The sequence below is a fragment of the Myxine glutinosa genome, chromosome 1 (assembly GCF_964187855.1).
Source record: "Myxine glutinosa chromosome 1, kmMyxGlut1.1, whole genome shotgun sequence".
In the NCBI taxonomy this organism is placed as follows: domain Eukaryota; kingdom Metazoa; phylum Chordata; class Myxini; order Myxiniformes; family Myxinidae; genus Myxine; species Myxine glutinosa.
This window is the reverse complement of record NC_136261.1, coordinates 395,439,788-395,467,219: the sequence shown is the minus strand read 5'-3', so window position 1 is coordinate 395,467,219 and position 27,432 is coordinate 395,439,788. Positions and strand designations below refer to the sequence as shown.

Below are 27,432 nucleotides of genomic sequence, written 5' to 3'. Positions count from 1 at the left end.
TATACGTCGCTCTAACCGCTAACCCGGTTAGCGTCGATGCTCCACTTGCATGCTCACACCCCGCAGCCCGTCCCTTGCTCACACATCCAGCCGTCTCCATGCTACTTGTCATTGCACCCTCTCTTATACACCCAGGTACACTCACTCCGCTCACAGACTTGGTGATACACCTGACCACCGCACACCTTTGCACACACTCGTCGTTCGCACACCTCACCAACACACCTCTTCGCGCTCCCTCCTCGGTCACCTCCTCGGTGACAACCACAGGTGTGCTTTCCTCCGTACACCCAACCACGTGCCTCACTACCAGTTCCAGTGTGCATTCCCATACACGCTCTACCATTCCAGGTGTGCATCCTTTCTCACCTGCCACAACCAACTCACACTCCACGTCACTCTCACTACTCTCACCTCCACACTCGGTCACGCATTCACCCTTACTCTTGACAGCGCACTCTGTACCCATACACTCCTCTGTTACACACCTTTTTCGCGCATCCTCCTGCGCACACTCTCCCGTTACACCCTCCGTAACACTCACCACAGGTGTGCATTCTCTCGTTACATCCTCTGTAACACTCCCCATCCCGCGCTTCCATGTGCCCCCTCGCACACGCGCTACGGCCAACTCACTCTCGACAGCACACTCACTCCTCCGCACGCACTTTTTCCTCACACACCCCATGGTCAGACATTCTCGCACACCTCCTCTTTCGCACTCCGTACCTGTCGCACACTTCACCCGCGGCCTCTCACGAACACCCGGGTCCACACCAACCCCCAAGCCGACTGAAGCTCCCCTCATCATATACATTTCCACGTATATCGCCACCTCGGCACATCGTCTCCGCACCTCCTTCGCCACCTGCAAACTCTTTATCTGGTTCGCGAGCATACCATCACGATTTGAGCACCGACCTTGTACATATTCCATCACCTCCTCCTTTATCTCCCTCTTAGTTTCCCTCCGTCTCTTCTTAATTTCACTCACCCCCTCTTCCACATCCTCTAATTTTTGCTTCACCTCTTTTATTTCCCGGTGCTTCTCCTCAATTTCGTCCTCTAAGGCCACCTTTACCATCTCGATGTGCGTCCTCACCTCCCGGTCCTTTGTCTCCATTGCCTCCGTCACCTCGCCCAACCTCGTTGTCAGTCCCTCACGTACCATCTGACATTCCCTTTTCGTCGCTATCAAGTCGTTTTTTAGTTATTTTTGTGTCGCCTTTAACCCTCCTCGTACTGCAGTGTTCTTTTGTACCTGCTCCACTAACTCCGTCTGTCCCACCATCAGCTGTTCCACCTCGTGCGTCAGGTCCTCTATGCCCCCCTGTAACCTAGCCGTATTATTCCTCCCCTCCTTCTCCATACGCTTCTCACCTCGCTTTACCTCCTCGCGTACCCCCGAGACCTCCTCGCTTACACGTCGTCTTATTTCCCCCTTCATTTCTCCCATCTCTTCAGTAGATGCCGCCCTCATTTGTTCTAATTCATCCCTCTGAGCATCCAATTTACCTTCTAACCTGACTTTCACCTCCTCTATCTGGTTCCCCATCCGTTTGATTTCCTGGGCGGATTGCTCCCCTACTTCCTGCAATTTGTCGTCCATTCTGTTTTCTAACCCCCTTAACCCATTTTTCACACCCTCTATCTGATTCTCCTGGGCAGCCATTCTATTTTCCACCCTCGTTAACCCATTTTTCACCCCTTCTATCCCGTTGTCTAACCCCTCAAATTTATTGTCTAAACCCCCAAATTTGTTGTCTAGCCCCCCGATTTTTCCATCGAGCCCCCCGATTTGGCTTCCCATCCTATCCATTTTTGCATTCAGTTGGGTCAAGAATAATCTGAGGTCAAACCTGGTTTGCCCAGCGTCCCCAGCCGCCACCACGAGCTCGCCCTCCGCGCCGCCGCCATTTTGGGACTCTCCAACCACGTGCGCGAGGGCGCCATTTTGCGCGCCTGAAACCTCCTCAACCACCTCCTCATTATTCTCCTCCATTAATCCCTCTTGTCCTGGGTTACCCCTAACCGCTCTTCTATTTCCCCCACCGGCATCCGATCACCTTGACCAGCCATGGCACGATTTTCAAATTTAAGATGTTAAATAAAACTAAATTTTGGGCCACCTGTAATTTTGAGCACGCTATTCGCGCTCCAGGTCCGAATCTCACTCCCAGGCACCAATTGTTACGGACCGCGGATAAGATGTTAATTTGCCGAGCGGATGGCGCCGCGGCCCGAACCGTTTTTACAATGACTAGACTCGATCCTGAAACGTTGGTCAAATCGTGTCACAGATGTTCAATTGGGAAAAGACAAAGACGACGCGGATGTGAAGAAGAAGAAGAAGGAGACAAAAAGGTTGGAAATACGATTATTATTTATTACTATTTACAGGATTGAAAGAAACCAAGGAAGAAGGCTTCCAGCTTCCAAGTGGACCAGCTTCCACTTGCAGTGAGATATCTCTGCAAAGCTCCGGCTGATACTTGGTGGAGAAAAGCTCCGTCAGAATCTCATTGAAGGTTACAATATCCGTGTTGAAATCGATAAAAAAAGAGGATTTATATAAAGATTTGAATATGTAGATCGACCCTCCGAGATCATGGCGACAAGTGGCGGCTCGGATGGTTTCAAATTATTAATTGTGAGAAAATAACTCTTTTAAAACCCCAATTTATGTGCAGGGTGTTAAAAGATGTTATCCTATAAAGTGTCATGCTGATTAACCTTGGGAGCTCAGAGGAGGTTCACAAATGAAAAAACAAACAAACGGACATTTCGCTTTCATATATACAGATGAGATTCACACAATATTACTGGTCTCGATAACACGTTGGCTGCCAGCTGCTGGCTGCCATTTTTTAAAAACTTCTGAAACGAACATTGGCTTGGCCCAGTCCAGCTCACCGAACCGATGAAAACCCATGACTCCATACAGCTTTGCAAAGTGGGATATGACGTCAAAGTGTGTCGTTCTCGTTGAAGAATGACATCGGCAGCCCAAATGAGACCCATGTGGAACCCAATTCAAAAACTGCACACAGAACACAAGCTCACCTGATCCCATCGAAACCACCGATTTCCCAGCTGGGCCCCAGCCGTACATGCTGGCTGGAGAGTGAGGGAGGGAGTGAGTGAGTCAGTGTGTCAGTGAGTCAGACAGTTAGTGCATGTGTGTGAGAGTCAGTGAGTGAGACAGTCAGTGAGTCATTGAGTGAGCGAGTGTGAGTCAGTCGGTCAGTGAGACAGGCAGTCAGAGTGAGCGAGTCAGTCAGTGAGGGAGAGAGTGAGTCAGGCAGTCATTGAGTGAGTCCGTTTGTCAGTGAGTGAGTGTGTGGCAGTGAGTCAGTCAGTGAGTCAGTTTGTGAGTGAGTCAGTGAGGGGTCAGTCAGGGAGTCAGTGTGAGTCAATGAGTCAGTGAGCTCATCAGTCAGTGAATGAGTGTGAGTCAGTCAGTGAGTGAGTTGAGTCAGTCAGTGAGTGAGTCAGTGATTTCGTGAGCGAGTGTGTGAGTGAGTCATTGAGTCAGTGAATGAGTGAGTGAGTGAGAGAGTGAGTGAGTGAGTGAGTCCACAAACACTTCAGTCATTATTACTTGAACCAAACACACGATTTAGACCAACCTGACCACAAGCTGCATACATGATACCGAATAAAGGTGGATATGTTGACAGCATAAAAATCTGCGCTCATTGGGGTTGCCAACTGGGGGGAGGGGGGGAGGTTTGCTCTGACCCACAATAGGTATTTACTTTCTTCTTCAAAACTACACCCACAATTTTGATGAAACTTGACTACAACCTTCATCACCCGTGATGTCCCGTGATACATGAAACTTGACTACAACCTTCATCACCCATAATGTACCAAAGTTTGTTCACGACATTAAAAAAAAAATCAAGGCATGAGAAATTCTATGGTGTTTGAGTGACTTGCTCCTGATCCAGGAAGCTTCAAGACCCACAGTCCCGTTTTTATTTATATGATTATTCACTTTAATGTTGAACTGATGCATGATTTAACCAACTCGTCCATTGTTTGGGTTAAATAATGTCAATATTCATCAGTGTACGACTGTGGTTATCTCATAACACACTGTAATCTGAATGGGATTGAGGTTCAGGACCTTTGGGATACTGGTTCCCAATTAAGGAAAGCAAGCAGCGACTGGCTCCAAGATAACAGAACCAATAATTGGCTTTGACGTCATTTCAGAGATGATGGTTAAGAACAAGGCCATGTCTGACGATATTGCAGTGCTACGGCAGTCATTCATTTTTTGTTTCTGGAACTGACCCCATCACAAATATATACAGTCAACCACACTGTGCAGAATCGAGAGGAGGGCCCAGTTTCCATGTGTACAGGCCAACGCCACACTCAAATTCTTCCTGGCAGACCAACAAATATGCCTTATGTTCGTTCTTATCCATTTGCAGCCAAAACACCCACACTGTGAGAAACTGTCCAAGAACAGTACTGGCCAGAAAGGGAGACAACAGTGAAACTTTTTTTGTACACCTAGTCTAGGCCCCTATGAGAGCTAACGCATGGAACATATGAAAAGGGGAGTGGGGCACAACAGGGGGGAGAGAGGGAAGTACAACAACAGTAAGGAATATGGACATTGGGAGATCTCTGAAAGAGAGGGCTGGAGTGGGGTGCATGGGATAAACAAGATGGACACAACAGGGAAGTTTTTATTCAAGAAACAAATCAGAATTTGAAGGAGGTGGTTTTAAGGTGGATTAACGGGGGTAGAATAAAATCAAGGTTTTGGATGGGGGAAGATATGAGATTGAGGTGAACACCTGTTTTAAAGGCCTGAGGAGAGTGTGGGAATTCATTCCAGAGATGGAAAAAGAGGAATGAAAGAGTGATGGAAAGGAGAGAGTCTTTGCTTGTGGCAGTTTCAACAGAAGAGGTTTACTGGCAGACCTTGTGCATCCTGCAGGAATATTTGGGAGAGACCACAGACAGAGCAGGGGGTGCAAGGCCAGAGAGGAGTCTATAGAAGAAAAAGTGACTGCCAACCTGCCTGTGGTGAGAGAGTGAGAGGCACTCATAATCGTCTTCATCGCGGGAGCTACCAACAATCCTAAAAGCCTTGGTTTCTACAGAGGGAAGCCGCACTAGGTACGAGGCAGGAGCACCAGCCCAGAGGAGAGAGCCACACTCCATCAAAGTGCGGATGAAAGCTTTGTTGGTGGTGAGCAGTTCAGCAGTGCCAAGGAACGACTTCACACAATGGAGGATGCCCAGTTGGTGACATGTGACCTTCCCAGGAAAGAGCACGGCATTATTATAGTGAGACCAAAAAGCTTGAGTGACAGAACTTCTTCAAAGAGGATTGTTGAGAAAGTGGATGTGAGGGTTTTCCAGATGGTCTTTTCAGAGACGAGGTGAGAGTGTAAGATTTATCAGGATTGAAAGACATGTTCCACGTGTTTGATCAGCTTGTAATTTTATCCAAGTCTGCAGAGAGTTAAGAGGCTGCTTTTTGCCCGGAACTTTCGATCTGAGGGATGAGAGATGGATGACTCCACCGGCGGAGGGTGGAGTCATCAGCAAAAATATAACAATTTTCCAGAGATTCATAAAGATCATTGATGAAGACCAGAAAAAGCACAGGGCCAAGAATACTGCCTTGAGGACCTCCAGGCTGTTCAGGAAGAGAAGATGAGAGAATTCCATTTTTGAAATTGTTGAAACGTTGAATTGAAATTTGAAACGTTGAAAATTGAAAACGTTGAATATTACATGAGAAAATCCATGGGCCCTGTGTGGAGATTTTATTGGTTACCCTTAGAGGAGAGTTTGGTCAGCAGCGTGGGGTCCCAGACCGTATCAAAGGCATGAGATATGTCAAGGTAGACGGCCCTGATTTCCTGTCTGGAGTCGAGGACATCCATCCATTTTTGAGACAGCCGAAGCAGGATGTCCAGAGTAGAATGACAAGGTTTGAATCCATATTGATGATCTCAGATCAAGCCATTGGAGAAGAGGAAGGAATTAATATCAGAAGTGATGTTGGATGCCATGACCTTGCTGATGATTGGGAGCAGGCTGATTGGTCTGCAGTTGCAAGGATCTGTTTTTGGAATTGGTGTCAGAAGGAATAATTATTACTGCTTGGTCCAGCCAGTGGCCACATCGACTTGAATCTCAACCTTTGGGGGTGCGGGCCGCAGGGGTTTGTTCCCCAATACTCTTCTTTGGAAGTCTGTGTTTAAAGGTATTCCCTCCATTAACAATGCATTACAATTGATGTTGAGAAAAATGTGGTGGCAACCAGCTGTGTGGCCTTCCACATAAGGGCCTATGTAACTGAGCTGCTTGTCAGCAATCAGTGATGGCATGAAGTGCAGTCATGTGATGATGGAAAATGGTGTTAAAGGCTTTCAACTCGTTTTGTGAATAACTCTTGGGGATGTGGACAACTCCAAATTTTACACTGACTGATAATTGATCATAATGTGCCAATACATATTCACAATAACACAAAGAGTGCATTTGGACTTTGAGGACATCTCTTTATTGTGAAACCCTTCACATATTCAAGTTTGATGAAAAACATTGGCAGAAGTCTTCTTCTGATAAACAATTTTACATCAAGGGTGTTCTCCCCATATCACACATGGCAATGAAACATGGACTACAGCAAAGATCGAGTAAAAATAGTTCAAACTGCCTTGGAAAGATTCGATCAAAACATAACCAAAAAGGGACAAGAAAAACAACTAAACAGATAGAAAACAAAATTCCTCAACACTGGTCACAATCAAAAAACTCAAATGGACCTCACTGGATACATGGCAAGGACAGAGACAAGAATTACAAATTGGCAAACTGAGGAAGACCCTGAAAGAAGCACGATGAGATCCAAGATCAGATTGAGAGATTACGTTCTGTTACCATTTGAGTTTTTGGCATCAATTTTTCAAACAATTATCTTTTTTAAGAATATGGAGAACCAAATAAAGAAAAATTACATTTTTTTTAAGCTGTAATTTTCGACAAACTTAGTGTGAGGACACAGATGGGGTTTGAATTTTGAGATTCTTCTTGCCTTCTGACTCCAATTTGTAGTCATTGGTGTGGACATTCTGGTGATACACAGCCGTATGGCTTTGCTCAAGGGGTTCGGGGTGCTGGCTGGTTGGCATTTGTCAGGTCGCTCTCCTGTATGGATCCTCATATGTAATTTCAAATCACCTTTTCGAGAGCAACCTTGGTCACATATCGAGCATTTGTGAGGTCGCACTCCTGTATGGATCCTCATATGTAATTTCAAATCGCCTTTTCGAGAGCAACATTTGTCACATATCGAGCATTTGTGAGGTTGCTCTCCTGTATGGATCCTCATATGTAATTTCAAATTGCCTTTTTGAGAGAAACCTTTATCACATATCGAGCATTTGTGAGGTCGCTGTCCTGTGTGGATCATCATATGTAATTTCAAACTGCCTTTTAGAGAGAAACCTTTATCACATATCGAGCATTTGTGAGGACGCTCTCCTGTATGGATCCTCATATGCAATTTCAAAGCGCTTTTTATCAAGAAACCTTTGTCACATATCGAGCACTTGTGGGGGTGTTTTCCAGTGTGATTCTTCATGTGTATTTTGAGGTCACTTGTTGAAGCAAAACGCATTCTGCACACATTACACTTACAACGTTTTTGCCTTTCTACAACCTTTTTGTGTTCGTTTAGTTTTACATTAGTCTTGGTGTTGCGAGGCCCAGACATGCACTTGCATTTTATAGGAAGTGAGTCTTTATCTCGTGATTGTTTCTTCAAAAAACTCTTCTTCCTCACTGACAAGCTGCGACTGTACCTTATTGGTCCCACATTACTTCTGGATTGTTCTACAGAAACAAAGAACACAACATTTTATTTTTTTTGTCAAAATCAAAATGTAAAATATTTAGCACATGGAAAAAATTATGTGTTTACTCAACACAAAATATCGCTTGTTAATTTTTTACGTTTCCACTCACCAGTTTCAAAAACGGAAGCACTTGCGTTTGTCATGTGAATATCATCTGAACCTTCCTTTGCAGAAGCACATTTTGAATCTTCTGTGATGGATGAATCCTTGTTGTGTTGTCTACCGTCCATATTTACAGGATGGACATCACCTGTGTACAAATCAGCATCGGTCTTTTGCAGGGAAATGAAATTGAGAACAATCTCGAGAGTCCAGAGAACACGTTACGCCATGGAATGTATACACTCAACCCTCGTTAGTCTGACCTAGAGTCCCTGTATATAGAGAGTTGTGTCAACTCAAATTTGGACGCCATTTTGTGTCTAAGTGTGTCGGATTAGATATACATGTACATTCGCGATATGGGGTTATATATTCTAAACCTGCTAAAAAAAAATTTACTACACATATTTAGTCTTATTATTACATACAGGTGATATTTGTTTTGTCAAAAACTCAGCTATTGCCATGAAAAAGAGCTGTGTGGTGATATTAAAAGTGGTATGGCAATGCATATTACAAGCCAACACTGCATATAAGAGCTAACATTATAAGTAAGACAAACCAATGCTGTCGTTCTCTGAATTTTAATAACTTTTAGAAAGGAGTGTGGGCATATCCAATATTTTTTAAAGGGTGCCGAGAGCAATTCCGGTGTAGGACTTCCAGCCGACATATAGTTTAACACACTTAAAACAAATTCTGTTCGTGGTATTGCTCAATTGATCATTCAGTTTTTTATTTTTCTCCTCCAATCTCAGCAGCCGTTCTTCAATAGAATCACTAGTATCTTGGCCCTCTTGTGTATCAGTGTCCATAGGTTCACTCTCAGCTACAAAAGAGCACATATACAATTAATGGCCTACTGGAAAATTGGTATGTACAATTGCTCAGTATTCTATAGATAAATGTTGTAATCGGGAAAGATAATTTTATACTTAACGTTAAATATAACACAATTTTTTTACAATTTAATTTTGCAAAATATTTAGAATAATGTAAAAAGAAAATGGCAACAGGAAGATAGTCATCATAATCTGAACGTACAATTATAGTTCAAAGAGCTATACAAATATAGACAAGCACATGCCTGTCATTTTGTAATCGTTTAAAATATGTCATTGATTGAACATGTCCTGCCATGATTTTGTAATAAATAAAACAATTCTTACATTGAGATTCATTTGAGGAGTCAATACGTTCATGAGTGGAGTAGGTGTGGTCGGACAAGTTTGGTAGATGTAGTCTCTCAGTTCTGGACGGTCCACGCTTCTTGGGGGAGTTGCGCAGCTTCACGGGTTTCCGGTAGCGAAATATTGTTGGAACTGCAGAGCACTTCAACCTCTTTTTGTCATCAGCTCGCCCCCTCTCAAACTGATTCACATCGAAATGTTCCTGCAATCATACAATGAGTGTCCTTGATGTATTTATTTATTGAAATTTTTATTCTAACACAACACAGTTTAATTTTAATGAGCTGTCATGTACTAGTACTTCCACAACAGAAAATCACATGGACAATCTTCCAGAAGATGGCCAGGCAAATCGCTAGCTGGCCAGGCACATGGCCAGGCACATGTATATTGGCCAGGCAAGGAAGATGGCCAGGCACATGTATATTGATATCAAACAGGGATAACAGCTTTTGAAAGTTGATCCAGTTTTAAATGTGGGTACACAAATACACCTGTTTTACTGCATTAATCACCTAGAAATATTGTATGTTTTGGGAACGATAGCTGTCACCAGGTTAAATATATAGGGATTGTCCAATGTGCAAAATCTTCCATCACTACAATTTGGCCATAAATCCTGGGGTGGGAAATATTTGAGCAAATATGCCACAAGACGCATGAGCACTGTACAAAGCAAACAATAACTCGTCAAATTTTGGACGTATGGATGGCTGCACAACCCACAAAAAAATTGAGCAGGTCCCCCCCTAAAATTGCTTTTATGATTGCCGATTAGGCTAAAGATTTTAAACCAAAAAAATAACTTGCCTCGGAATAAGTTTTGAATGGACGGACAGACAACTGAAAACAAAACGGACCATGGGTTTCCCACCCCTATAAAATCAAAATTAATTCCCACTGAAAAAGTACAGTGACATTGCCCGCAGACTACCCAACCGCAGACCAGGCAATGTCACTGTACCGGGACATTTCATCAATCAATGACAATATGCGGTCCGCTAGGACTACCTGAAAAAAATTGAGCAGGGTTCTTCCCACGGAAATGCATTTTTGGTCAGCTCCTTGAAGATTATAAACAAACACAAATCACTTCCCTTTAAAAGGGTTTTCAACGGACAGACAACAAAAAAAAAACCGAGCAGATAGAATTGCTTTTGAACATCGATCATCAAGCGGCGTGGGCCTACCTGGCAGAGTCTCGAGGAGTCGATCGCTTTCCAGCTCTTTCGTCTGATTTTCGCTTCCCAAATTTGTCTTCTGACTTTATCACTTGGAAATCTATACATCTTATATTTCCCAGATTGGTTTGAACAACCAAAAGCAGAACAACCAGTCATTTTGTTTGGCAATAAACAACATTCCCGTACCAAGCTGACATTCACGCACGGTGAAGTTAGACACAAAATGGCGCCACGAAATCACGTGACCAGAAATCTCGGGTCAGCGCATGGCGCAACTCTCTTTATACAGGGACTCTAGTCTGACCCCGTTTAATCCGGAAATCTCGCTATCCTACCAAAACATCCAATGAAGAGATTTCGCCATTCATTTTATCCCTCCAGTCCGGAAATCGCACTATCTGACTCCGACAAAGGAAATGCATTACAAAGCCATCAAAACACATGTAAAATGGTCTCTATAAACCGACAAACACCACCGTCAATTAGCCTTCACCAGGCACCATGACCTGATTTCCTAATCAGCAATTCACCGGTGGGGAGGCTGGTAGGCGGGTAGGCATGCAAACACAAGCGGTGGTTCAGAATAATGGATTCACCGAGACGGTCAGAAATTAACATCTGGGCTGAGACGGACTCCTCACCAAAATAAACTGTCATCCTTTGATCAAAAAACACCGTTTTTGTCAAGTTTATGATCAAAGGTCCGTCAGGAATTGCAGTGGGAACAGTGCAACTGATCAAGGCCACTCGTAGGTAACATATGCAAAAAATCTGGGTCACAATGATAGAGTGGAGAGTAGGGTATAAATGTTGTTCCTGGACCACCACCCATTTCTCCATTCACTTACATGTTAATTTTCCTCTCACCCTCATTTCCCCTAAACACCTCTATTTCTCCCACCCTGTTCTTTACGAACCTTTTCGCCTTTTGACATACAAGCTACAGCACCTACTCTTATCCTCCATGTTGTTCGTTAGACCACTCAAATAATGATCCTACAAATATTTGCTCCCTCTCACCCTCTTAATACCCCTAGTAGACCACTCCAACAATGATCCCACAAATATTTGTTTATGCGTCGAAAATAATTTAATTTTTTCATTTACTTTTTTAACATTAACATTAACTTTTTAGATATTACCATTTTTAAATGAAGGCTACAATACTCAAACGTTTTTTTTTTTTTTGTTTTTTTTTTGTATACTGAATCGAGGCTCGTGAAAGAGCAAACATTTACTTCACAAACAAATCAACCAAACAAAATATACAAAAAGAGGGAGCGGAAGACAAGATGGGAAGAGAAGGGGAAGCACACAAACACTTGAGAGCACACAACATTTGAGAGCAAGGAGATGTGTGGGAGGGAGAGGGTTTTGGGGGGAGGAGGCGTGGGAAGGGGGGAGGGGGGTGGGAGAAGTATAAAACACAAGGACACCAAGGACTTCCAGGACAGAAGTTGGTATTTCAAAAAAGTGGAATTGGGGTGAAATTAGCGGGGGTAGAAAAGATCAAGGTTTTGGATGGGGGAAGATAAGAGATGGTGGTGAACAGCTGTTTTAAAGACCTGGAGGGTGGAGTGGGATTGAAGAGAGTGAGGGAGTTTGTTCCAGAGGTGGGAGAAAAGAGGAATGAAGGAGTGAAGGTGAACAGAGAATCTTGATTTTGGCAGTTTAACCATAAGAGGGTTGCAGGCAGATCTTGTGCGACCTGTAGGAATATTTGCGGGACCAAGCCCAGAGAGAGCTGGGGGGGGGGGGGGGGGTGGCAAGGCCAGAGAGGAGTCGGTAGAAGACGGAAAAACCACCAACCTGCCTGCGGTGAGTGAGTGAGAGGCCCTTGAAGTTAGCTTCATCGCGGGAGATTCCAATGATTCTGAATGCTTTGCTTTCAACAGCGTGCAGACGGGCTAGGTGTGAGGGAGGAGCACCAGCCCAGAGGGGAGAGCAGTATTCCATTGAGCTGCGGATGAAAGCCTTGTATGTGGTGAGGAGCTCAGGTGTGCCAAGGAAGGACTTCGCACGACGGAGGATGCCCAGTCGGCGACTGGCTTTGGAGGTCAGATTTGAAATGTGGTTTTCCCAGGAAAGATCATGGCAGATAGTGAGACCCAAAAGCTTGAGTGACAGAACTTCTTGGAGATTGGAGAGGATCATTCAGAAAGTGGATGGGAGGGTTGTCCAGTCGGTCTTTTCGGAGAGACATCGTAAGAGTGTGAGATTTGTCAGGATTGAAAGACATGTTCCACTTGTTTGCCCAGTCTGTGATTTTGTCCAGGTCTGCAGAGAGTGAGGAGGCTGCAGACTGCCGATCTGAGGGATGAAGAATGGAGCGACAGAGAGTAGAGTCATCAGCAAAGAGATTTGGAGGATTTTCAAGAGAGGAAGAGAGATCATTGATGAAGACCAGAAAAAGCACAGGGCCCAGAACACTGCCTTGGGGAACTCCAGCCTGAACAGGAAGAGGAGATGAGAGAAACCCATTCAGGGCCACACGTTGACGACGACTAGAGAGGAAGTCCGCCAGCCATGCGTGGAGATTTCCATGGATACCAAAAGAGGAGAGTTTGGTGAGCAGAGCAGGGTGCCAGACTGTATCGAAGGTGCGTGATATGTCAAGGGAGACAGCTCTAATTTCTTGTTTGGCATTGAGGACCTCCATCCATTGTTGAGAAAGCAGAAGCAGCATGTCCAGAGTAGAGTGACCAGGTCTGAAACCAAATTGATGATCAGAGATCAAGCCATTGGAGAAGAGGAAAGATTTAATATCTGAAGCAATGATGAATTCCATGACTTTGCTGACAATTGGGAGAAGGCTGATTGGTCTGTCGTTGCTGGGATCTGTTTTTGCACCTTTTTGTGCAATGCGGTGATGTTGGCAGATTTCCAAGCAGATGGCAGATGACGTTGAGCAAAAGAGAGGGTGAAGAGAACAGAGAGAGGGAGTGAAAGAGTGGAAGAGCAGGATTTTAGGACCCGTGGGCTGATGCCATCAGGTCCAGTTGCAGAATTAGAGTCGAGGGTTGACAGAAACTTTTCCACCTTGTCAGGAGGAAAGGACACAGAGTCCAGGAGCAGCTGGGTACGACTGGCTATGGTGGGTACAGAGAGGGACGGGTTTGGGACACAGGATTTAGAGGCAAACACAGAGTTGAGGCATTCAGCTTTTTCACGTGCGGAGTCAGCCGTGTGGCCGTTTGAGGTGAGGGAGGGAATGGAGGGGGAACAAACACCAGAATCAGATTTGACCAGATGCCACCAGGATTTGGAAGAGGGAGACAGATAAGAGAGTTCTGTCCTGAGAATGGAGAGATATTGTTTCCTGGCTCTCCTGAGGGTGGACACACACTTGTTTCGGGCTTTGTGAAAGGAAATGAGATTTCCTTCCGTTGGCTTTGCTTTCCAGGAGACAAAAGCAAGTTGTTTCTGGGAAATAGCCACACCACAAGATTCCGTGTACCATGGACGGGAGGAAGGGCATGACAACTGAAGACGAGATGGGATGAATCTGTGCATGAGAGAGAGCAATTTACTTTGGAAGAATTCCCAGGATGAGTTGATGTCAGAGGCGGTAGAGATGGGAGACCAGTCCAGATGATTGATGGCTGCTTGAAGACCGTGCCAGTTGGCCTGAGTGAAATGCCAGACTCGTCGATGCTGAGGAGGCTCTCCGAGAATGGTCAGAGAGATGTCCACTTTAACAAGCGCATGATCAGATGAGCCGATTGGAGCAGAAGAGCAGCAGACATTTTCAGGGACGTTAGTCATAACCAAGTCCAGAAGAGAAGATGCTCCGTTGACTGAGATCCAGTTCGGGAAATTGACAGATTGTGTCAGTTCCAGTGAGTCACAGAAGTCCTTTGCTGAAGCGCCATGGCTGGTGAGAGAGGTACCAACACCCAGCCAACTGGCATGGTGACAATTGAAGTCAGCACAATGAGGAAGAGAGAGTTGGGATGGGTAGATAGAAGTTGGTCCATATTATCAGACAGCGAGATGTAGATGGAGTCATCACTGTTTGGTGGGCGGTACAACACACATATGAACAAAAGGTGGGAGCGAAGGGGAAGCCGTAGCCAAAGGTATTCCTGGGGGTGAGGTGGAGAGAGGGCAGTGCAGGGCGAGTGAGGAAGAGAGTGTTTTTATAAAGATAGCAACCCCACCTCCAGGACGAGGCTCAGGTCTATCATTCCAGAGGAGGAAGTAACCTGGGAGAGATACCAAGGAATCAGAGACATCACGAAGGAGGAAAGTTTCTGTTAAGCAGATCACGTCTGGTTTGTCAGAAGCAACCTGTATGAAGAGATCAGTCAAGTTTGAGCAAAGGCTCTGGATGTTTGAGGTCCATACTGTTAAAGAAGAGGAAGGGGGATCATCGGATACAGAACAGGGGGGGGGGGGGCGGTAGGGTAAGATGTGGAAAAGGAGGAAGAGGTAGGGAGAGCTGTTGAAGGTGTGTCAGATATTTCAGAATAGCTTGGAGAAAGGGAAGAATGGGGCGGACAAAAGGTTTGATGGTGATTGGGTGAGGCGCAATGAGGTGTTACTTGAGGAGGGGGAAGAGTGAGGCAGAAGGTTGAGGGAGATGAAGGTGAAAGTTGGAAGTGGGAAGAAGCGGGGAGGACACTGAGGAGGAGGGGTGAAGGGGAGTCTAGGAGGGGAGGAGTGAGGGAGAGTCTAAGAGGGGAGGGGTGTGGGGGGAGTTTAGAAGGGAAGGGGCAAGGGGGGGAGATCTGAAAGAGATGGGTGATGGGGATGATTTGGAGGGGAGGGGCAAAGGGGTAGATTTAGAGGGGAGGGGTGATGGGGAAGTTTTGGAGGGGAGGGGTGATGGGGAAGTTTTGGAGGGAAGGGGTGATGGGGAAGATTTGGAGGGGAGGGGCAAGGGGGAAGATTTGAAAGGGATGGGTGATGGGGAAGATTTGGAGGGGAGGGGCAAGGGGGAATATTTGAAAGAGATGGGTGATGGGGAAGATTTGGAGGGGAGGGGCAAGGGGGTAGATTTGGAGGGGAGGGGTGATGGCGAAGTTTTGAAGGGGATGGATGAAGGGGAGGGGTGATGGGGAAGTTTTGGAGGGGAGGGGTGATGGGGAAGTTTTGGAGGGAAGGGGTGATGGGGAAGATTTGGAGGGGAGGGGCAAGGGGGAAGATTTGAAAGGGATGGGTGATGGGGAAGATTTGGAGGGGAGGGGCAAGGGGGAATATTTGAAAGATGGGTGATGGGGAAGATTTGGAGGGGAGGGGCAAGGGGGTAGATTTGGAGGGGAGGGGTGATGGCGAAGTTTTGAAGGGGAGGGGTGATGGGGAAGTTTTTGAGGGAAGGGGTGATGGGGAAGTTTTGGAGGGAAGGAGTGATGGGGAAGATTTGGAGGGGAGGGGTGAGATTGGATTTTGAAAAGTGTACAATTAATGGGAAACGAACATTTATTGCAAAATGAGTTTCTTGAGACCTTCGAGTCAAAAATATGTTTGAGGATGCTGAAGGATGGGTGGAGTGCTGGAGAGTTCAGGGACTGCATGAAAGAGGCACTGTAAGAGATGGAATTTTTTTTTGGAATGAATAGATTTGGTGAGCAAGTCGAAAACATCCTTTTATAGAAGAAGAAGAAAAAGGTGTTATAGTATGTGACAGAATACAGTTCTTCAGGGGACAGTTGTAACATTTTTTAACGATGTGATCACGTGATCACGAACAACGTGGTCAAAGAACGAACGAACAAATAAGAACGAACAAATGGATAAGAACAGAGAAGGGAGTTTTTTTAAGTTTTTTTGAGTTGAGATGAAAACAGAGACAGAGACCGAACGTGAAACGTGAAAAACAGAGACCGAAAGTAATTGAGAGCGCAATCGAAGAACCGCTGAGACAAAAACAAAGCCTCAAGCCAAGGTCGGACACGTTAGCCTACTACACTAGGCCTCAGAATACGCGACATGAACTAACCGACGATTCTGTACACAGGTATGAAAAACCAACACCGAGAATACTATTAAAGACACACCAATAGTTACACACATCGAAGGAAAGATACAGTTTCGACAAAAACACAAATGTGAAAAGTTACTTAACTTCGAAAGCATGCGCACATGGACAGCTTTGAAGAGACGTGACCTCCAATCTTCAATGTTTGAAGGTTCGTGAACTCCAATGAGGTTCGTGACTTCCAATGTTTTTCATTAAATCTCCTCACTTTTGAGAAATGACACTTGGATAAATTCCCAGAACTTGCCATTGTCTTGTTTCCTGTTTTTCACCCACACGCCCTGAGTTTTCCCGAAAGCTGACAGGCAGTTCATTTTCGCGAAATACATTTTCTTCATTATATAAAGCTGTGTTGAATTCAATTTTTAACATTGTGAACGAAGATGACCTTGTCAGAATACTCACCAGGACATTGGTAAGTTTCATTCAGAATTAAACACTTAATGAGAGCTTTGTATGTGATTAATTATATAACTAATTATTTCTTTTTTTCTCTTTATTACAGCAATTCAAATATTGTGAATATCCTGGCTGAATATCAAGTTGTTCCTCAAGAGTTGTACAACGAACTGAATACGGGTTTGAATGAAGACAGACAAAATTTTGTCTCTTGTCCAAAACGACCATCAAAGTCTGACCCTGGTAATTCATTATTCATCTGTCTGAATGGCACCAATAAACGGGAACCAATAAACGGGAGCTGACATTTATTTATTCATTGTCAATACGATGCATGTTTTTCTTTCTTTTTTCAAACAGAATACAACACCTGTTGAGATCGATGACCACGACTATGAGTGGGTTTATTTTGATTTACTACCAACCTGTGATACCCTAAATTTTCATCTCGACGGTCTTGACACCAAACTCCATTTTTAGAGGTATGTATGTATGTTTGTGTGTATGTTTGTGTGTATGTGTGTATGTATGTGTGTGTGTATGTGTGTGTGTATGTATGTGTGTATGTGTGTATGTGTGTGTGTGTGTGTGTGTGTGTGAGTGTGTGTGTGTGTGTGTGTGTGTGTGTGTGAGTGGGGGGGGGGGGGGTACACCGCTTAGAATAGTTACACCGTTTAGAATAGGTACACCGTATCCCTGCACATCGTAAGAGGTGATTCAGGGTTGGCGTCAGGAAGGGCATCCAACCATAAATATATAATTCATATTTTCCTCTCCTTGCTTCACCGCCCTCTTTTCTTTAACAGAAAGAGATTCAGAACCTGGAGACATCTGGTGCCTTTGACTTGTGCTGGGAAGAAGCTGAATATATACCTCAAGAAAAATGTTTTAATAATAATAATAATACATTTATTTTATTTAGCGCTTTTCATGAAGCCCAAAGGCACTTTGACAGAGTACAAAAAACAAGTGCAAAAAGACAAAAATCAATAGGTAAATAATCAAAGCAAAAGGAAGGAGAAGGAGAAGAGATAGTCAGGGGTTAAATGCTGTGGGTTAAATGTTGAATGCAGTGTTGAACAGGTGGGTCTTGAGTGATGCTTTGAATGTGGTGAGTGGGGAGGAGTCTCTGATGGTGTGAGGTAGTGAGTTCCAGAGGGTGGGAGCAGCGATGGAGAAGGCCCTGTCCCCCCAGGATCTGAATTTGGTCCGGATGGGGGGGGGGGGGGGTCACGAGGTTGGTACCAGCAGAGCGGAGGTTGCGGGTGGGAGTGTGTCTGGAGAGGAGGTCAGTCAGGTAGGATGGGGCCAGGTTATTGAGGGCTTTGTTGGTCAAGAGGAGGATTTTGTACTGGATTCTCTGGGGGATGGGGAGCCAGTGAAGCTTATAAAGGATGGGGGTGATGTGGTTACGGGTCCGTGAATGGGTGAGGAGATGGGCAGCAGAGTTCTGAATGTATTGGAGTTTATTGGTGATTATTGAGGGTGAACCATAGAGGAGGCTGTTGCAGTAGTCCAGACGGGAGGTGATGAAGGCGTGGATGAGGGTTTCTGCAGCCATGGAGGAGAGGGATGGACGGAGACGGGCGAAGTTTTTCAGGTGAAAGAAGGCTGTCTTTGTGATCTGTTTAGTGTATTTGTCGAAGGAGAGGGTTTGGTCAAAGATGATGCCAAGATTCCGGATGTGAGGGGAGGTGGATACTGGGAAACCGTCGATGTTGAGGGCAAAGTTATGGGTGGATTTGGTGAGCGTTCTTGGGCCAATGATGATTATTTCAGATTTATTATAGTTAAGTTTGAGGAAGTTGATTTGAAGCCAGGATTTTATTTCAGTGATGCAGTTTGTCAGGATAGAGTGGGTGGCGGTGGAGATGGACTTGGTGGAGATGAAAAGCTGGATGTCATCGGCGAAGCAGTGGAATTGGAGACCATGACCGTGGATTAAGTGACCAAGGGGGGACAGGTACAGGATGAAGAGAAGGGGGCCAAGAACTGAACCTTGGGGGGCACCTTGGGGGAGGGGAGCAGTGGGGGATTTGCAGTTATTGATGGAGATGAACTGGCGTCTGTCAGAGAGGTATGATTTGATCCAAGAGAGGGCAGTGCCGGTAATGTTTAAGGTGGTTTCAAGTCGGGTGAGGAGGATGGTGTGATTGATGGTGTCAAAGCGGGCAGTGAGGTCGAGGAGGATGAGAATGTTGAGGTTGCCGGCATCAGAGGAGAAGAGAAGGTCGTTGGTGATTTTGAGGAGAGCAGTTTCAGTACTGTGGTTGGAGCGGAAACCGGATTGGAATGTTTCATACAGGTTATTGGCAGAGAGGTGATGTTTGAGTTGAGTGGCTACAGCGCGTTCCAAAACTTTTGACAGAAAGGGCAGGTTGGAGATGGGTCTGAAGTTATTTAGGGTGTCAGGGTTGAGTCCAGGTTTTTTCAGAATGGGGGTAACAGCAGCAATTTTGAGGGATGGTGGGACGATGCCTGTAGACAGGGAGGAGTTTATTGTTGCAGTGATAAGTGGAGAGAGAGCAGGAAGGGAGGCCTTGGCAAAGCTGGAGGGGATGGGGTCAAGAGTGCAGGTGGCAGTTTTCATTCCTATGAGGAGTTCAGAGAGGTCAGTAGGGGAGACTGGGGAGAACTGAGACAGGGGTTGGCAGGATAAGGGGGGGGGGGCAGCTGGTTTGAGGGGGAGTGGGTGCTGTGGTGGTTAAGCTGTTGTAGATGTTGTCAATTTTGCTTTGGAAGAATGAAAGGAAGGAGATGCAGTTGTCTACTGTGAATGACTGGGTGGTGGTGTTCAGGGGGCTGAGGAGTTTGTTTATTGTAGAGAAGAGTGCTTTTGGGTTTCCAGAGCCAGATTGGATAATTTGAGAGTAGTAGGCGGAGCGGGCGTGGGAGAGGGCATCTTTGTCGTGCTGTAGGTGGTCCTTGTAGGCTTGGGAGTGAATTGTGAGACCTGTTTTATTGCGGAGTCTTTCAAGTTGGCAAGCACATGTTTTCATCAGGCGGAGTTCAGGGGTAAACCAGGGAGCAGAATGGGTGAAAGAAACTGTTTTGGTTTTTATAGGCGCAAGCTGGTCAAGGCAGGAGGAGAGAGTGTGGTTGTAGTAGTCAGTGAGGTCAGAAGGGGTGTGGAGGTCAACGAAGGGAGAAGTGGACATTTTTTCAGAGAGGGTGGATGAGAATGAGGTAGGTGAAAGAGCGTTTAGCTTACGGAAGTTGATAATGCGATAATGCCTTGGTGCTGGGGTGGGGATGTTGATGGTCATAGTGATGGCTAAGTGGTCAGAGAGGGTGAGGTCGGAGCCAGAGAGATGGTGCAAAATTAATCCAGTAGAGCAGACAAGGTCCAGAATGTGACCACGGTTATGGGTAGGAAAGTTGACATGTTGAGTGAGGTTAAAGCAGGTGAGTAAATCAGTGAAGTAAGTGGTTATTGTGGAGTCAGTGGAGTCCATGTGGATATTGAAATCACCGAGGAGGAGGATTGAGGGGGAGAGGGAACAGAGCTGGGTCAGAAAGTAGGAGAAGTCAGACAGGAATGATGGGTGTGGTTTGGGAGGGCGGTAGACGACAGCCATGACTGACTGTGTGTGACCAGAGAGTTTAAAAGCCAGGTGTTCAAATGATGGAGCAGATGAGATGGAGATGAGGCTGGTCTTGATGTCCTGTCGGTGTATTACGGCAATTCCACCACCTCGGCCCTCCGAGCGTGGTTTATTGATGTATGAATATCCATTGGATGTCGGGAGGTTGAGTGAGAAGTAGTCCAGAGGTTGTTGCCAGGTTTCAGTGAGACAGAGAAAGTCCAGTTTATTATCCAGAATGTAGTCGTTCAGGATGAGGCTTTTGTTGTTGAGGGACCGGCTATTGAACAGAGTGAGCTTCATGTTGGTTTGTACGGTGGGGATAAACTCAGGTGATTTAGCCAGGGTTTGCAGACAGTAGGTGCGATCGTGTGCGTTAGTGTGACTAGGTGCGCTGGGACGATGAGTGGGAGTGCGCTGAGCTGACCAGAGTACGGGAATGAAGTGACCTGTTTGTAAGTAAACAAACTTACGACCAGAGCCTCTATGAATATATCTGGGTCATCGCAGGAGTCTGTGGTATTTGATTGCAGAGATGCATGATGGGGTGGAGCAAGTGTTGAGCAGAAGTCGCCTTGCAGCGGAGTACCTTAGAGCCATGTCAGGCAGGAGCGAAGGGGACGAGGACAAGGCCAAGGTCGAGGAGGAAGAGCAGGCCTTGCCCATGGAAGCGGGTTGCCAGAAGCGGCGAGCAAGACAGTAAAGGCCGGAGCGGCAGACGAGGCGCAGGACAGTCCGGGAGCGGGCCTGAGGCAACAGTGGAAGAGCCGGGCAGGCGAAGCCAGGAGCAGAAGAGCCGGGACCGAGCAGGGAGCAGACCCAACGGCCAAAAAGCTGCCACGACCACCAGAAAAGCAGACTATTTACAATGACCCAGTCGGAGAAGCGGCGAACAAGTAACGCCAGCATCCTCTCCAGACCGGACTGGAAGCGAAGATTTAATAATATAATGATTTTAATGTTTTCAATATTTATATATATTTGTTTTGTCTACAATTATTTAATTCTTAATTACAAAAACAGAATAAGGAAAAGGGAACGGGGAGGTGCGCCCCTGCCAAAGACCCTTCACGCCCCTCATCCCACCCCTCCCCTCCCCTTGTGTGTGTGGGGAAGGTGGGGGTGGGATGAGGGGGGTGGAGGGTCAAGGGTGGGGGTGCACAGAAGGGTGGGGGATGATGGGTGTGGTCTGTGTGGGTGTGGTCTGTGTGGGCTAGGTCTGTGTGGGCGTGGTCTGTGTGGGTGTGGCTTATGATTTTTATTTATTTATTTAATTTTTTTAAATATTACTACTAATTAAATTAGCGAATCTGGGTGGGGTGCGTGAAAGTATGGATGGTTGTTGTTTAATGGCTTATTAGTTTTGTTTTTTGTAATTCCTGTGAATAAAATGACCCTAATATTTCTTCCCCATTCACATCATATAATTTATAGGTCCAAGGGACTATATCCATTACATCAACAATTTTAAATTATTTATTAGTCCATTTTTTGGCATAACCTTTCTCAAAATGACTTTTCCATCTGTATATTCTTACAACATCACCAACTTTGAACATCGGTTTTCTCAAATTAAACTCCTTTTCATATTCTAATTTTGTAAACGATTCTGACGGTTTTGATTTTGTTGAAGAATGAACTGTATGATTGTAATTATCTACAATATTTTGAATTAAATATACACACTTTTGAGAACCGAGTTGTGTGAATTTTTTATATAATTTCTCTTTCAAAGTACGATTAAAACGCTCAATAACAACTCCCTTTCCTTCATTAACGGTGCTGTATAATTTAATACCCTCCCCCTTTAGAAATTTCATAAATATTTTGTGATAGAACTCTGTTCCCTCATCGGTCCACAGTTTCTTTGGTTTTCTTTTATCCCTATCAAATATTAGCTTAAAGGCTAACATTAAAATACCACCCCTTTTATTTTTTAAAGGAACAACCCAGGCAAATCTACTCCTTAAATCAATAACGGTTAAAGCATACCTGTATCCTCTGTCATCATTCAATTCAATTAAATCAGTGGACCATATGTCGTCAGTGTCTTTGGAATAAACCTTCCTTCTTTTAAACTTGGTGATTATAGGTTTGTGTAATTCTTCAGCCAAAAGCTCCTCAATATTGATGACATCATTAGAGCCTCATAGTTTTTTGAGGAATAACCAAGACCAAGTTTCAATTTAGCACTTATCATTTTTTTAACAATAAACCTATCAACTTTCTCTCTCAACGTAGGATTTCGTATCAAAGACAAATTATACATTTCTCTGTCTGCTTCATGTTTTTCATCCAATGTAGTGGTATTCCCATAAGCAATATCATGCTTCATACACACTTCATCAACCCTATTTATAGGTTCAGACCAAGGTTTAGGATTGTCAGCCTCATCTAATCTTTTATCCAGGTTTGTTCCAGGTCCACAGAAAGAATATCCAGGTAGATGTAGTTCCCCAGGAATTCCAGTTGTTGTAAATTTACTTCCTGAAAGAAACTTTTGTATGTCTCCTCCACTTTTAGGAGAGATGAATTGGCACTTTTTAGAGCCACACACTTGACATATTCCTTTTTGATAAACTCTATTATTTTTAGCTTTAACATAAGAGATATTTTTAGATTTAGTTTTCTTTTTACATTTGAGACAATAACTCATATTTATTTATGAGAAAAGGTCCTACATAGTGCCAAACCCTTTTTGGTTTTCAACATATACATTTCAATCTTGATTTTTAAAACATAAAGAATCCTTAGGAATGTCTTCACTCTCTCGTCCATTTATTTACAAATAAAACTTACTAAAGTCAATAACACCAACATCATCAACGATATTACCTTTCTCTTCTTCATGTATATCTTCTCCCTGGAAGTGAAGACATTGACGTCCTTATTCTTAAATACAATATCTTCCGAAGAGCCATTCATTCTTTATTTTCCTCTTCGGTGCGTTGAGATCGATTTATTTGCTGTAATACCTTCAATCTTTCATTAATCTCACTGATTTCCATCTTCCCATATTTTTCCTCCTTCTCTCTTTCCTCCCTCTCCTCCTTCTCCCTCTCCTCACTCTCCTCCTTCTCCCTCTCCTCCTTCTCCTCCCTCTCCTCCTTCTCCTTTTTCTCCCTCTCCACCTTCTCCTTTTTCTCCCTCTCCTCCTTCTCCTTTTTATCCCTCTCCTCCTTCTCCTTTTTATCCCTCTCCTCATTCTCCCTCTTCTCCCTCCCCTCCTTCTCCTTTTTCTCCCTCTCCTCCTTCTCCTTTTTCTCCCTCTCCTCCTTCTCCTTTTTCTCCCTCTCCTCCTTCTCCTTTTTCTCCCTCTCCTCCTTCTCCTTTTTCTCCCTCTCCTCCTTCTCCTTTTTCTCCCTCTCCTCCTTCTCCTTTTTCTCCCTCTCCTCCTTCTCCTTTTTCTCCCTCTCCTCCTTCTCCTTTTTCTCCCTCTCCTCCTTCTCCTTTTTCTCCCTCTCCCTCTCCTCCTTCTCCTTTTTCTCCCTCTCCTCCTCCTCCTTTTTCTCCCTCTCCTCCTTCTCCTTTTTCTCCATCTCCTCCTTCTCCTTTTTCTCCCTCTCCTCCTTCTCCTCCTTTTTCTCCCTTTCCTCCTTCTCTTCTTCAACTCCTTCCTCCTTCTCCTCAACTCCTTCCTCATCCCTAGCTACCCTTGAGTTTGAGCCGCAAAGAATATTATACATATACTCATCTGGATTTTGAGATATTCTTGTATCGATAATTATTTTTCTCATAATAGGATACCAATAAGATTTGTTGATGATTTCTAAAAGAGTTTTATATTTCATAACTTTGAGAAGTTCAATTTTATTTCATATTTTAATCAAGTCTCTATTTGTGGGTTTAACAATATCAGTATAAGGCCAGTTTTTTACGACAAAATTTCCATGTATATGCTCCAAATCATAAGGTATGTAATACCGAGCACCCTTTTCTTGTAGGTATCCCTGAATACAAAAATTATAATTCTCTTGTAGTCTTCTTCCTGTCATTTATGTACCAGAAATATATGTGAGATTAATATTATGACAGGTAATACCACCCCATCTTCCCACTACCAAATCGGTTTGTATTCCTCAGCTTTCTATCCTTATCTCATTACCTTCCTTCTTTGTCATGCTAACCATCGCTATACTATCATATATTTTTTTAATCTTAAAATCATGTATTTGTTGTTTACTAATTGTACTTCCATATAACTCCTTGTCCTCACCAAGCGGATAATATTCTTCTTTACGAGACTGATTAAAATCATCTAAGTCTTCTAAGTTTATTGAAAAAAACCCAATTATACCCTAAATCAGGCATATCATACCACCATTTATTAATTCGCTTATTAACTATATGTCCTCTTTGTAAAATTCAATTGTAAGCAGATAGTTAAATTGAATGAGGAAAGGTATATGGTCAGTATAACCACGTGTTGTGGTTGTAAATTTTACTTGTTTATCAAAACATGCTGTTTTATTTGAAGATATATATTGTGATAAATCACTGAATCTAATTAAGTCATTCACATCTGAAGGGTTTGGATAATTGATTAATTTATAAGTATTCTTCATGTTAATATTTTTACTTATACTATATTTTTGTCGTTCAGCCTGTGCCTTTGTATAATAATTTGATAAATCAATATCCTGAGAGGATTCTCCAAAGATAGAACCATCTTTTCCGACATAAGTCATTTCTTTTAGATTAAAAATGACATCATAAAAATTTTCATTATTGTTGAGTTGGAATAATACATATAAACATAATTGACCACAACATTTAGAATTAATTTCTTGAACTTGAAATGTTTGATAAACACCATTCTGTAAGAATTGTATTACTTCAAAAGGTGGTGGCATACCATAACTATCAAAATAATAATTATCCTGACTATTATGAATACAAACCCAATGAGAACCATTCTGTGTGTCAAAATTCATAATAATATTCTTTGTATTCTTGGACAACTTTGTTAATTCATCTCTCATACAAATAATCACATTATCAATTTTTAGTTTTTTACAATACTGAGCTAGTTCTATATTTGATGTTGTATTCTTTCCAAATTGTTTAAACCATTTATCCATTTATTTATGAGAAAGATACAATCCATTACCCCGTTTAGTTAGTTTAACACCCGCTTGAGCAATAGAGGAAAGCATATCTCCAACTGACAATCTAGCTTTATCAGGTAGACTTTCAAGTTTTAGAGCAAAATCTACAATAACACCACTTCCACCAATTTGTTTCTCCAACTCCTTGTTAAGTCTTTCCAATTATTTTTGAGCTTTTAGTTGTGCCTTCCTTTCGTTAGCTGTTTTTACCACTGCTGAAATACCACCAGTCAATGCTCCCACCGCACTTAAACCAGCAAATAAAGGAATTAGAAACGGGAGAAATCCTACACTTGTTTCCCTTGTTGAATATTTCTTCAACATAGGTTTTGTCATTTTAATGTTAAGTGAACCAGCATCATTTATCGTTTTTACCTGCTCTCTTGTGAGTAAAACATAAATTCTTACTGCTCCTTTTCTTTGAATTGTATTAACATTAATAATACAAGGCTTTTGATTTTGTATACAAGATGTTAATTTATTAAGATTGATTTGATTAATATATACTGGTTCTTTCCAACTCATTTATTTATGAGAAAAAATCTATATGATATGAATCATAACACCATTATCTGTATTAATCTGTAATTCTGTTTCTTCCCAAAGCAAACAATAAGCATCAACTTCTTCATTCTCTCCTCTTTCAATGTATAGAGAAGTATCCACTCTATTAGACTTTCTAGTTTCCTTTTGAGAACTCTGGTCAATTGCGTAGATTGTATAAAGTTTTTGAAACGCAACCATATCCAAAATAGGATCATTATTACCGTTGCTTTCACACACCTTTGGGTAAGACTTGTAGGCTTCCGCATCATCCTTTTTTTCCCAATCAATTTCCAATCTATCTCGCGGATAAAATGTGCCATCAAGAGAAACCCTAAGTTGTTTCACCTTGGCATTATCACTCAGTGCATTATTCTTATCAGTACCGTCCTCTCCATCTGGTTTTTAAAAAATGAGCCATATGTATCGTGGCTTTCCTTGAAGAACACCCAAATTCCAAGTGTAGGTAGTGTGTTCCAGTTTAACGTGTTGACATCTTCTTTTAAGGTATGATACATTTAGCGGTTTCTTTGAGTTAAGTCTTTTATTTAACATCTCTTCCGTTTTAAGATTAGGAGTATATTCACTGATATACCAACACAAATCATTAATAACAAATTTATTATTATCGCCAAAAGCATTTTGAGCCCCAAAAAGCAACCTATTTACATTATCATTCCTTTGCAGTTGAAATCTAATTTTAAGCCCATACAAAACTTTATCATAATCACAAAATCCAAATATACCTTTAAGAGGTACTGCTACGGTAAAACTATTCTCTGCTTTTGTTTCATCATTATACATTGCCTTCCTTTGACTCTAACCAGGGTCAGCATTTGTTCCCGTTGTCATATGAAGAATAAAACCTTCAACAGCTCCCTTACCCATTCTATCACTAAACGAATATAGTGTAAATTTCATAATTTCAGATGTAGCAGAGACATTATCAACATCTTCAACCTCTTGTGTTCCAATATACAGGCGAACACGATCAAACATTTTCCAGAAGAAATCATTTACGAGTGTAGCATTAGTATCACTCGCCGCCTTAGTGAATTTAAATTTATACAACAAGAAACTATCAGCTAGATTCAAGTAAGTTTGTTGATTATTTATTTCATAACTTTTTGTTCTGTTTGAATTCCAGTCTGTTCCTGTTATAGCATTTAACTTAAAATAGTCTTCCTTTTTAGTAGAGTTTGAAATGATAATCGTATCTTCCAAATCATAGATACTATCAATTATTGCTTCCATACTTGTATTTATATAGCATGAAAATCGTTGAAACCCTGACGCAAGTATTTTAATGATTTTTTGTCGTTCTTGTGAAGATAGTCGAGTTTTACCTTTTTTTATTTCTTTGATTGCTTGTGATTTATGAGACTCCTTTTGAGCATCTTTTATACTCTTTACAGCACCCGCAAATGAGCCCACGGCAGAAGCA

At 43.2% G+C, this 27,432-nt stretch overlaps 1 long non-coding RNA gene across 1 annotated transcript in view; it reads right to left on the bottom strand.

Moving 5' to 3' along the window:
* Nucleotides 1-7,573: 7,573 nt before the first annotated feature.
* LOC137419616 (uncharacterized) overlaps nucleotides 7,574-27,432 on the bottom strand; it is a 297,301-nt gene continuing 277,442 nt past the window's right edge. The window contains exons 2-3 of the long non-coding RNA XR_013622117.1: nucleotides 8,008-8,148; nucleotides 7,574-7,875 (exon numbers count right to left, since the gene is read on the bottom strand). This is a non-coding gene — a long non-coding RNA (uncharacterized LOC137419616). The remainder of the gene's footprint in view (nucleotides 7,876-8,007; nucleotides 8,149-27,432) is intronic.